Genomic DNA, 12,329 nt, shown 5'->3' on the forward strand with positions numbered 1-12,329 from the left:
GCCAACACTTGGCATGAGAGTGTGAATCTACAGTGTGCAGGTCTGACACAGAACCCTGCTGTGGAAAAACTACTAAAACAACACATTTAACAAATGACATTTGTTGCATGGGACGAGAAAGGACATTTATGTGAAAACAAAGTTGGATGATAAACTTATTCCAGTAAAGGAAAAGTGTTCTGGATTGGATCCCATGGGTGGTCTATTAAACGTAGGACAGGGCTCTCTGAGGGACTTTCTCCTTGCCTGGACAAAATATTCCTTCAGCAGTCGTCTGGTATGCCTTACGTCATCATCTTTCTTAAAGATCCAAATCTTTTGCTTGAATTATTTTTTGGATGATTTCTTTGAGTTTGCTTCCAAAGTTCCACTGAGCCCACAGAATCTGAGATTTCATCAATAAATATTCACACAGAATTTATAGAAACTCCTCTCCTGTAAAGGGAATTTTGCTTCTCCTTTAAATGTTTGTCCTTTTTTTGTGCAGCACTGGGAAAACATGTTGAAAAGTTATTTAATCCCTTTCAAACTCACAGACTCAGTACAGACGTTGAGCGGTTTACTCACTCTGAGCTGAGAATACTTTTAAACCTGCGTAAAACTAGTCGTATTCCATATTATATGAATGCTACAGAACAATAATAAGCCAACTGATCTGGCTCTGATTGCCTGGACTCTTTTCTTTTCTTCCACCTGAAAGCTTTCTGTAGATACTCTGAACCAAGTTGTGTCTGGTTATTCTTGCTGATCTCTGCTCCATGTCTCATTCCAGTTGGGCTTACTTTTCCTTTTTTCAAAAATGTTCCCAAATGAAAACTCTCTAATGCTGTTGATCTCTCTGGGACTGCTTGTGCACCTTCTGTTTTCAGTCAGATTTTGACCTTTTTGTCCACAAACGTTGGGAATGAAAGACTCTACAGATCTGATCTGACAAACACTGACCTGCTTCAAGCAAACTAATTGTGCTACCAGAGGCGTAGATCCTAAGCCCAACAAAAAACTTGACAGTATCTGCAGGTCCTTAAATGACCGCCTGCAGCTGCATTTAGAAGAGAACAAATCCCCATCTGTTATATTGTACTGCATGAACAAACACATCTTTATGATAAACAGACTTTGGCTAATATAAGAATCTCACTGCAAAAATGTTTCTACTTCAAAATATGTTGTATCTATATCTTAATTATTAGTTAAAATATAATTTGACATACATTTGCTGCTGCTTCAAGATAAACTGGCAAACAAACAACAAAAACGAGGGATGCATGATTTTAGGAAAACATGTCATTGAAATACAGTAGTATATTGTTCAGGTATGCAGCGACTGATCGTGATCACTAAGATCTATATCAGTTGTGTGCAGAATGGGTAGTGGTCAAATAGTTTATTGAACAGTTTAAATGCATAGCACCAAATATTTTTGTATACAAGCAATCCTTTTCAATTGTGATATAGCGATACAAAAAAAAGTATATCGATAAAATAGGAATCATATTGATCGATGCTGATAATCATCCATCCATCCATTTTCCTACATGCTTATCCCTGCTGGGGTTGCGAGGGGTGCTGCTGCCTATCTCCAGCTGTCATTGGGCGAGAGGAGGGTACACCCTGGACAGGTCGCCAGTCTGTCACAAGCTGATAATAATCAAAAAATTCAAAACGTGTATTTTAAGTGTAGCCTTGGTCTTTTTTATGCTGTTGCTTAATGACTTAATTTTAGATAAAGAACAAGCACTGAACTCGACCTCGTTCAACCAACTTTTTACCAAAACTGAACGCATGCTCTCTGAACTCCTTGAGGGGGGCGGAGCTTGGTGATGGAGCTTGGTTCCTGGGTCAGTTTGTGATTGGTTAGGTGGATGTAATGACTGTAGTATTAACCTACATGATAGGCTAGAATGCAAAAGTTAAGAAACTGTTCCTCTACTGAGCTTTTATTTCTATTGCACCACATGTCTAACAATTTATGTATATATATTTTGTTACTGAATTATCGTCCGGCCCCTTGTTGCTATAATGATTAGGATTTGACATACTGCGACACTGTGTGACAACAGTAAATTCAGGCTAATATTCCTTATTGCACAGAATATAATCCTTTTTGCTGTCCTGCTCTTTTAAGAGTAATACCTGGATTCAACAAATGCATCTTAGCTTGACAATTAGTCCTGGTATTTAGATCATTAGTAGGTCCTGGAGTCAGCTACTCGACTGTTTGCAGTTTGCTAACTGTAGTATTAAAACAACAGGACATTGATAAAAGGGGTTGTCTGTGGTTGCTGTGGCCAGAAATATTTCCAAACAGCCAAATGTGTCTGTTTTTTTTATTTGGAAGTGAGGGAAAAGGGTTGCCCTAATTCCTAATTCAGTCAGCTGACTGATTATAACAGGTGTGGGGAAGATAATTGCTACATTCCTCTATTGCCTGAGTCACACTGCAGGATAATTATGTCGATCTTTGTTCTGATCTTTCACTTCCGACAATCCTAAGGACCCCCCAATTATTGGGGTGGGCATTAAGATAATCTTATGAGGTATTCCTGCAGTGTGTGGTGTGTTGAGACTGATCTAGTCTGCTCAGAAGGACGTCAGGACCACTCAGGCCTTAAAATGGGGAATATCTTCATGTGTATTGTCCTGGCCTGATGTCCTAGCGTGCGGGGTGTTCCCCAAGGACAATGCAGCTGGTTGAATGTGATGCGTTACCTGTTAGAAAGCGTGGTGACAGAAACCCAGAGGGGAAAAAAACACAGCTCAGGTACATGTCATAGTGCAGGCTCTTTTCATGCTGTCTCCACGTCTTTAACCAACGGCTTTTCCTTTTGTAATGTTTTTTTCTCTGTTAAAAGTAGTCCACAAACTAACGCCATTGTTCTTCCTCATCAGCCATGTTTATTTACTCTGAATTCTCGATTGATCTCGAGAGGTTTTACGAGATTTCCCTTCTGACCTCTGAATATCGGTGGGTGAAATCTTTTTCGTGTGCCGGCGTTTTGCTTGCAATTTGACCGGAGACAGCACACTGTACGTTTGGTGTGTCTCTCAGGTTTTGGCGAAATTAGATCCATACAGCCAGCGGGAAACTCCGGCCTCTCCAGTATTTTTTCTGGCATCGTGTTAAAATTACTTGATTTATGTACTTTATTTTCTTCTTGCATATTTATTTTATTATATAGTGACAAAAAATCTGCTGTTTTCTTGATCTGTTTAAGGAATGCTTTAACAAAAGATTTTAATTGTTTGAAACCATAATTTAAAAAAAACAATAACCTGTATACCTTGATAGTAGTAACCGGCTTATGCCTACATACATTAATATTACATTTAGTCAAGTTCTCTACACTGATATGTCTCATACTAGCTTAGAACTGAAGGTTGGCCTTCGTGACAAGACGTGACCTTGGGCATTTAATTTGGTCGGGGGGGGGGGGGGGCTTTGAGTTGTCCGGTGGACACGTCTTTGGCTTCAGGCTCACGTAATGGTGACAAACCATCTAGTTGCACGAAACAAACACATGCCTCTCCTCTGAATAATGTCTTTGTTATACAATCCTGCAATAAATTTGTTAGCGCAGTAAAATAGATCTTTTAGGATCAAGTGTAATTAGGACTGTTTAACTTTGGTTGTGGTGACTCATGATGCTGATTATTTGTTTATCTAGAACCCCCCCCCCCCCCCCCCCAAAAAAAAAACACATTCCCACAGTGCTGTCATATAAACAGCACTATCAGGGGGGATTTTGTCTATTTATATAAACATGCATAGAGTTGTAAATTACCTGTCTTCTATGATTATGACAGCGGATGTACAAACCTCGGATACTGACATTTTTCCTCCGGCTGTGTAACTCCGTAAAATACCCATCAGGATCTGCTGAACACTTAACAGAAGTCCAACTGTTTGATGTTCAAGTGAAAGTAGCTATTCTAGTTTGATATTACAAACGATTGTAAGTGTGGTTGTGTGTAAATGTAGCCCATTTGATTTGTGTCCAGTTGTTCCTTCTGTGCCAGCACCTTCCATTCAGCCATTATCTGCTCTGTCTCTTTGCATCGTCTGAGTTGAAGTAACTTGACAGAATATAATTAGATTCTGGAAATGTATGTTTACTTTAATCCACATTTGTTTTGTATGAAAGCACTTGCAGACATGATTGTGTGTATGACTCAAAAGGAATCTCTGAGGCCTTGCACGCTTGGCTCTGTAAACCTTTTTGATCCACACAGGCAGGAAGCTATAATAAGTCTTCTGCACCATAGGTTTGTCTAAACCAAAGAACAAAATAACAACCCAACAGCAAAGGTAATTGTATCTGTGGCCTCACTTTCTGTTTGATGTATTATATTTCTTATGCTTAATTTATTTTTATATAATTTTCTGCTCTGGTAGCTCGGCATGGAACGGCAGACTGATTGCTAATAGGACTCAACCAGACGGTTGGTCAGATATGCACTGGTGTAGTAAACAAGAAAAACTTGACTCTGGTACGCCCCTACTCAGTCATGTCAGCAGACAAGGAAAACACTAAAATACTGTTAAAAGTAATTGCTCCTGTAACCTAGTTGTTTGTGCAACTGTTTGTGGAAACAGCTGCCAAAAAGCATTTGTGATAACTGCCAATTATACCTTTAAGTAGTACCTAATGCATTAAAATGCCTTGTAAAACTATCCACACCCCATGTTTTTTCACGTTACAATGAAACATCAATGCATTGTGTTGGGATTTTATATGATACACTTTTTAATGTGCATTTTGATGTATTGCATTAGAAAAGGTTGATGGAAACGGCTACATTTGAATTAACTCAATAGATTTCGTAAAAAGTTTTTATGCTCACTTGAGGTGGTTTTGGACTTTTTCGAAAAGTGGTAAATGCACTAAAGAGGAGATGGAAACACATTTATCGACACAGTTCTAACATGGTGAACACTTACCTCACATGACTGATCAGCTGTTTCTGCTGCCGGCATCTTCCCGGATTTTCCCATATAGCTCGAAACAGGTACGTGTGGACCCAAGAAGAGACACAAGCATTTCTAAGTCTCATCCGTGGAAAAAATAAATAAATCTGCACATTCAATAAATATATCCCGGATACAAGCGGCTGAAATGAGTTTTCTCCGTAGTGTGTCTGGGCTCTCCCTTAGAGATAGGGTGAGGAGCTCAGTCATCCGGGGAGGACTCAGAGTAGAGCCGCTGCTCCTCCACGTCCAGAGGAGCCAGTTGAGGTGGCTTGGGCATCTGGTCAGGATGCCTCCTGGACGCCTCCCTGGTGAGGTGTTCCGGGCACGTCCCACCGGGAGGAGGCCCAGGGGAAGACCCAGGACACGCTGGAGGGACTATGTCTCTCGGCTGGCCTGGGAACGCCTTGGGATTCCCCCGGAGGAGCTGGCCCAAGTGGCTGGGGAGAGGGACGTCTGGGCCTCCCTACTGAAGCTGCTACCCCCGCGACCCGACCCCGGATAAGAGGAAAAGAATGGATGGATGAAAATTCATTAAAGCCTTCCTCTATTACTGATCTGTGGTCTGTGCTAGTTAGCAACTGCTACTTCCTGCTTATTATAGACAACTTCGCACACTGTGCATCGCCTGGTTAATTCGCTATAAACAAGTAAATAGAAACACCTCTGCGCATTTTGTTTTTTTGCGACTTTTTAAATTTTTGCTCAGAGTTCGCATGAGAAAACCCAGCTAATGATAACGACTGTACATCAATCTTAACAGACTGTCCCCTCTGTAAAAGATGGTAATAGCTGCATTATGCTGTGAGGATGCCTTCTGTTGGCAGGGCAAGGGGCCCATGTCCCGGGTGACTGAGACTATACACCAGCGTGTTGCTATTCGCTTTGGGGAGAACATCCTAGGATTGTTGTGGGTGTCTGAGAAGATGTCATGGAAGCTTGCAGATTGCAGGAACCATATTCATTTCAGCCTCAGATGCAGACAAGGCATCACCCTCAACAGCATTCGACTTAACTCCAAAGGGTAACACAAATACTTCTCAAGGCACAGAACAAGTTACTTAGCGAGAAGGTCCGACTCTTAGGATTGAAAAAAAACAAAACAGTCAAAACCTGAGAGTGGTGTAGACATTTAAATTCCAACACAGCATCCTTACACCATTGCTAAGATGGAACGGTTTAGATTCAAGCATATTCATGTGTTACAAATGTGTGCACTTTTCTAAGTGTAAAAGTGTATGAGGCTCCAGTGTATAAAGAGTGATCAGTATGAATAGAAAAGGGCTGCATACGTTCAGTCCACTTGCCATTTGATACAGCAGAAATGTTTGTCAATTTATTTGTTCAGCTTAGTCGGATTGGATAGAAAGCTTCTAGACATCAATTTCTTGTCAAAAATCCTGTCTGCAGATGAGCTAAGCTGGCAGAGGCATATTGCTAAAGATTTGTAGCTGTAATTGCAGAAAGCGAACAATATATTGTGGTGTCTGTTATAATAACAGTTAGCCGGGTGTCAGCCCAAGGCTGCTCTGATAATAAGGGATGGATTTATGAGCCTCTGCACAGAAACATCCGAGTGCAAAAGGTTATTTTTTATCTACTCTTCTTCGTAATTTCATTGCTCAGACAGAAATACATTCCTTACACCCCCTCTCTAGACTTGTTGTTGTGTTGCCCTTGGTAGCAAATTGAAGCTATATTCAGGCATTCAGTGAACAAAGGCCATAAATCACATTGCATGTTTTCTGCATCATGCCTTGGGGATGCAACCACTTCACCTCCTTGCTATGTAGCTTTATATCTTTTGTTGTTTCAAAGTGTGCACGTAATTGCTGAAAACTATGCAGTTTGATTATCTCACATCACCTGGTCCTTTGTCTGGACCCTTAGTGTCAGTGATGATTTGTTGAGGCGCTATAATGGCAGCAAGGTCAAAGAGATGAAATTAATATTTGGATGTTTCTTGTAACTACACATCAAGTAGCAATTTAAAAAAAAAATAGCTTTCTGACAATAATTGCAGGCTTTGGATGGACTTGCTCTTGTATGGATTAAACATTTCTTGCATTCAAGATGTTGTTCAATGATGAGAAACATCTGATGTAATCTAAATTGTTATCAAAGTGGAATGGCATGCTTCCTCTAGTCTGTACTTCCCCCCTATATTTGTATACTGCTTTGCTCATCATCTTTTGTCTGCTTGCTGTAGGCTCAACACAGCCCATAATTTGCCTCCCTCTCATCCTGTCTGTAGCATCCTCAGTCACACCAACCCTGATCAACCTGAGCTGCCCCTGTGATATTCTTATTTCTGGCCTGAAATGGCTGACATCCAAGAATAGTTGATATAAGCCATCAAGCATTTAGTTCTGTAACAAATATAACTCAGTTTTATTCAACAGAATACATTGCTGCTAAGTCAGTGCTGAGATGAAATCTGCCGGGTTTCCTTATATAACTTGGATATATAAGATTGGATAGAATTGGTTCTGCTTTGAGATGACATTTGTTGTGAAGTAGAACCATGTTGCTTTAAACTGAATCAAACAAAGATTCAGGGCGTAAACGCTAGTGAAATAAGAGCAAAATTATACGTACAAATTACTGTTTAAAAAACCTCGTCCCTACTGTGTAATTTTCTTTCTAATTTTGTAAATCTGTTTAAATACAAATGTTTAATCTTTAAACAGTCTGAGGTTGTCTGATTTTTGATTAGTATAGCAGATAAAAATAAGAGCACTAGTGTTTAACTGTTTTTACTCCTTTGGCAGTCAGACATAAAAGTTTGCTTTCCCCAGCATGGTACATTTAGAAAACTGCCATGTAAACAAGCACAGACACTTTCACATCCACCAGTGACTTTTCTAAGAAGGCGAACAGCTGGGAGGAAATGTGTGAAGGTAAGAGAGACATTTGAGGAGCCGGTGATTGAGCAGCAATGTCTTTATGTGTGCGTTCTTGTACTTGCAGCTGAGCGAGAACACTTTTTACTCATTTTACTAGTAAAGTGGTGACTTTGATGTGAAGTGAGGAACTTTTGTCAGTCCTCACCTTTTTTTTCCTGAGCTAGAGGTTAGGTTGAGCACTAAGGTGTCAATTAGGTTTAGGTTAGGGTTTGGTATAAACAGGTTAGGGTTAGGGTCAGGGTTTGGACATAGAAAGGCTTGAAGATGAATAGAAGTCTGGAAGTCAAGGCACGGTCCTCTCTATGCATTTTTAAAAAGTGTGTGTGTGTGTGTGTGTGTGTGTGTGTGTGTGTGTGTGTGTGTGTGTGTGTGTCTGACAACAGCTGGAGAGGCTCACTGGGAGTCACTTAACACATTTCCAGCCCTACCAAGCAGGATATTTACATCGGTGTCAGGCAACAAAAAAAATGAGCCATTAACTTGTTGAGAAGACATGACAGGCCACCATTGCTCTTAGGTGTCCTTGAGTAGGGCCAAATACTTCAGTTAACTTTCACCCTGCCGCCTCATGTTTATGACCCCTGAGGTCCCGGTGGGCAGCAATGATGTGTGTGCAGATAGAAAACAACTAGTTTCCGCTGGAAGTGTGCAAAAATGGGTAATGAAAGTGTCAGAAAGCGGTAACTATTGGTGATGAGCAAGATAGTATTGGATGAGATGTCTAAAGCTTCATATGCAGAGATGCACACATTTAGTCACATCTGTCAATGAAGATCCCTGTTAAAAGCTAACTGTTCTAACCTCACCTCTTTGTTAGTAACTCCTCCTGCTGTCTCATTAACCTTTATGTTGTTCTGAGATGATTTCACAAACCTTATTTAAGACTTTCCTGATGTACCCTTGAGACCATAACTCAGTTATTCATCTTTTGTTGTGAGAGCACTGGCTTTAGCTGAGCAACAGACCGTCCATTTATGTCAGTGTTAATATGGTTGTTACAATCACCAGAGCTTCAATGTGGTAAGAAGAATATGAATATTTCACCCCTTTGAGTTTGGCTAATATCACTTTACTCCTTCCCATCTGTGGGTTGGGAATAATGGCTGCCTTCTTTCAAATAGAAGCAGATTTTGCAACAGGAAAACTTGTCAAGCCCTGTGTTGATCTGAACTGTGTTTTCTCAGTAGAAATAGGGCAACAATTCAAACTGGCCCTGTAAGAGTTTTTAGAGAAAGGTGTGGAAGAGGAATAGACAAATTGGTAGGTAATGCAATTCTTTAGTGATCTCAGAAACAACGTTGGACCAGTCCGAAATGTTCTGTAATCAGCAGACATGTTGCGCCCATATTTGCTCACGCGGGGAGCTCAGTTCCAACGTTTCTGATTGCACGGGGGAGAAATGGAGAGATGCGATCCAGATGTCCAGTGTTTGACTGAGTCCAGAAGCCAGCCATTAAAAATAAAGAGCTGCCTCCTATAGTTGTTCAAAAGTATTGAAAGAAAAGATGGCTGAGAAAGACTGTGGCACTAGCAAAAGAGGCTTGAATCGCTAAGTGGGAGTTAGGCAATCCTGCCTGTTTGAAACACAAAATAAACTGTCCAAGGATGTGCTGAGGAATGAGCACCAAAGGAGGGACGGAGGGTTAAAATGAGAGGAACATAATTTCCACAGGAACAATATTATTTTGGAGCTACCAAAATAACAGTTACCATGAAACAGACAAGAGAGGAGTGAGAATTGGGACGTAAATCACCAGCTGTATCGCAATACGATGTTATATTGATTTGTCTGGATTGCTAGACGATATTTACCGATACAATACGATTTTGATTAAATTCAATACAGAAGTCTGATCGATATGAAGTAATATCATCTGCCCATCTAACACTAATATATACATTATCAACTCAGAAAAAACATTTGAAATTTTTTTATAAGCTGTTACCGGTATCAGGCATACCGGTAACAATATAAACGGCATTCTTCTAATTTAAAAATAATAGATCACATGTTCACTATAGTCTCATGTTTAGTGAATATCAAAATAAAGGTGTATCTTAAAAATAACGATATAGACCAATTTGTATACTTTGCATCTATGTTATTGGATCGTTAATTATGTAATCGATATATCAATGTGAATGATGTATTGTAGTGCACCCCTGAGAATTACACTATTCTTGGTCAGCCCTGTTTTTTAATAGGTCAATGGTAGTTGTGACTGCTGTAACACTATCCTTTGTGACATTTTGTTTTTGCTTTTAGGAGGGGCATGGGTACCTTGTTGATATGGGCAGGATCAGATTTTTATAAACGTATCAAGGGTTATTAGGCCTTTTGGCTAGATGTAGCAGAGGAGGAAAAAAAAGCATAGAGAGATTCTTTGTGACTCTTTGTAAGTCATGATAAATACTAGTCTATAATATTTAGCTTTACTTAGCAGAGAAGGATTGATTCAGAAATCCATATGGCTGCAGTTTATAACTCTCCAGACACTCTAAGCAACACTAGTTCATTCTGGGAATGCCAGGGCACTGCAAAGCCAAAAGGGACATATACTCCTTCCAGCAAACTCTGGGTCTGGGCTGGGGTCTTCTCCCAGTGGGACATTCCTTGATAACCTTCAGGAGGCACCAACGACTTCTTTCAATGCAGACGAGCAGCTTCTCCACCTCAAGCTTCCCCTACATGACAGACCTCCTCACCTCAAAGAAGGAATTCAGCCACCCTGCGGTGGAAGCTCATTTCATCTGTATCTCATGATCATAGATGAGAGTTGGAATTGGCTGACTGGGAAATCAGAAGTTAAACTTTTTATTTCAGTTCCGTCTTGCCGTCACTCGTGATCGAGACACCAAGATACCTAAACTCCTCTGCTTGAGGCAGAAAGTGACCCCGACCCTGAGAGATCAGTGCACCTCTCTCTGGTTGGTCGCCACAGTTAGCCACCCGCCTCTCTGCAAATATTCCTTGAACACCTACATATTACCTCAAACAGAATCAGAGATGAGGAGCAGTGGTGGTTGAGTCCAGCTTGCACTAGGAACAAGCTTGACCTAGTACCAAGAATGCGGACACAGCTCCTGCTTTAGGTATACAAGGACCGGATAGCCCTTAAAAGCATCCCAAGCAACTCATACTCCATCAACATCCTGCAGAAAATGCCTCAAAGGGACACGGTTGTATTCCCTCATAACATCCATAGAACACATGTTCCATGACCCCTATGAGCGTCTCAGCCAGGGTGAATATCCAGTCCTCTGCTCTACAGCCAGGACAAAAGCCATACTGCTCTTCTTAGGTCTATATTTTGGCAGAGCAATAGAATCAATACTCGTGTGTATTAGACATGCACAAAATATCCAGTCAGTGCACACAAATTATATGACTGAGTTACTGTGGATCTCAAACAACATCACAAAACAAGGAATTGACTTTTTTTGCTCCAGAAGACAGTTTTTTTCTGTTGTCAAAAGTTGATGGTTGTCAGCGGTCTATAGTATTTTCTCTTCCTCCTATGATACCATCTTGGCTGTCTTTGGCATGAAGTTTCACTTTAAAGCATCAGTTGAACATAATAACCTGCAAGGAAAAAACTCAAAGGTACTCACAATAAGGAACCAGACAATGTGTATGTTTGTATAAAGAAAACAAATCTTTATCACAAGGCTCAGCCTCAGAACGTTAGTGCTCCAATATTTAATGGTGGAAATGCTCACAGAAAATAAAGAGTAGCTGGTTCTTCCATTTAGCTCAGTTAGTGGAAACAGATTACACACACATGCTACGTACTATAAACATTATTTGCATGCGGTATAAATCTCTGCAGGTTTGTTTGGTTTTATCTGTAGATGAGACCAGTGTTGTATCATGTAGATCAGTGCAAGTACATTTTTTTTGTAAATGAGAAACATTTTCTTTCTCTTTCTTTCAACATGAGTTATAAATTAGTGTAATTACATAAATGTTTAGCTTCCAATGATATTCCACATTGTGTATAGCTCTGTTAGAAAATGAATCAACCATGTGTTCATCCATGTTCAATATACACTATGAGAAGCTTCTGCTTTCTTCTGAGGCTCATAGAACCAGATCCCACCATTTGTTATTTCATGGTGATGTGCACGTGTTTAGCAGTGGTGCAGTTGCATAGTTGCTTTATTCTCCATGTGAGAGATAAACGAGGCAATCAGCTCTGGAGCCAGTTGATTTAAATCAAATTTGAAAATGGTTCATGATTTAGCACCGTGTGTCAACTACAAAGGAAGTCCGAGACTGGTCAGACTGTTTACTTGTCTTTTGAGGTTTTCTGCCAAATCGCTCCAGGACAATGGCGGTAGAGGTATGTTTATAATAGCTCAGAAAAAGTAAGTGCGTCTTCAATAGGTTGACAGGGCTGTTATATAAGCAACCCTTCATCTCGGAAGTCCCGCTGTTGTGAGCCTAGTCAAGCAAG

The 12,329-nt window shown here is 40.4% G+C and overlaps 1 protein-coding gene across 1 annotated transcript in view; it reads left to right on the forward strand.

The window, feature by feature from the left end:
* Positions 1–12,329, forward strand: part of uvrag (UV radiation resistance associated gene) — a 141,164-nt gene that overhangs the window by 62,849 nt on the left and 65,986 nt on the right. The gene's annotated exons all lie outside the window — the stretch shown is intronic.

Source organism: Fundulus heteroclitus, chromosome 11, assembly GCF_011125445.2.
Source record: "Fundulus heteroclitus isolate FHET01 chromosome 11, MU-UCD_Fhet_4.1, whole genome shotgun sequence".
Classification (NCBI taxonomy): domain Eukaryota; kingdom Metazoa; phylum Chordata; class Actinopteri; order Cyprinodontiformes; family Fundulidae; genus Fundulus; species Fundulus heteroclitus.